The sequence below is a fragment of the Otolemur garnettii genome, unplaced genomic scaffold (genome assembly GCF_000181295.1).
Source record: "Otolemur garnettii isolate 467f Iridium unplaced genomic scaffold, OtoGar3 scaffold00278, whole genome shotgun sequence".
Classification (NCBI taxonomy): Eukaryota; Metazoa; Chordata; class Mammalia; order Primates; family Galagidae; genus Otolemur; species Otolemur garnettii.
Genome location: NW_003852673.1, coordinates 817,038 through 818,244, shown reverse-complemented (window position 1 = coordinate 818,244; position 1,207 = coordinate 817,038).

Sequence of the window (1,207 nt, the reverse complement as noted above, 5' to 3'; positions counted from 1 at the left end):
AGGATGGTTCAACATACATAAATCTATAAATATAATTCATCACATAAACAAATTAAAAAACAAAGACCATATGATTCTCTCAATTGATGCAGAAAAACCTTTTGATAATATCCAGCATTCTTTCATGATCAGAACACTTAAGAAAATTGGTATAGAAGGGACATCTCTTAAACTAACAGAGGCCATCTACAGCAAACCAATAGCCAATATCGTATTGAATGGAGTTAAATTGAACTCAGATCAGGAACCAGACAAGGTTGCCCATTGTCCATTGCCTCCATTACTATTTGACATCGTAATGGAAGTTTTAGCCATTGCAATCAGGGAAGAAAAGGTGATCAAGGGCATCCATATAGGGTCAGAAGAGATTAAACTTTCACTTTTCGCAGATGATGTGATTGTATATCTGGAAAACACTAGGGATTCAACTACAAAACTCTTAGAAGGAATCAAGGAATACAGCAGCATCCCAGGTTATAAAATCAACACTCATAAATCACTAGCCTTTATATATACCAACAGCAGCCAAGCTGAAAAAAATAGTCAAGGACTATTCCGTTTAAAGTAGTGCCAAAGAAGATGAAATATTTGGGAGTATATTTAACAAAGGATGTGAAAGATCTCTATAACGAGAACTATGAAACTCTAAAAAAAGAAACAGCCAAAAATGTTAACAAATTGAAAAATATACCATGCTCATGGCAGGGAAGAATCAACATTGTTAAAATGTCCATACTACCCAAAGCAATATATAATTTTAATGCAATCCCTATTAAAGCTGTCATACTTTAAAGATCTAGATAAAATAATACTTCATTTTATATGGAATCAGAAAAAACCTCAAATAGCCAAGACATTACTCAGAAATAAAAACAAAGCAGGAAGAATCATGCTATCAGACCTCAGATTATACTATAAATCGATAGTGATGAAAACAGCATGGTACTGGCACAAAAACAGTTGGTAGATGTATGGAACAGAATAGAAAACCAACAGATGAATCTAGCTACTTACCATTACCTGATCTTTGACAAGCCAAATAAAAACATTGAGTGGGGAAAATATTCCCTATTTAACAAATGGTACTGGGCAAACTGGCTGGCAACATGTAGAAGACTGAAACTGGACCCACACCTTTCACCATTAACTAAGATAGACTCTCACTGGATTAAAGACTTAAACTTAAGACATGAAACTATAAAAATAC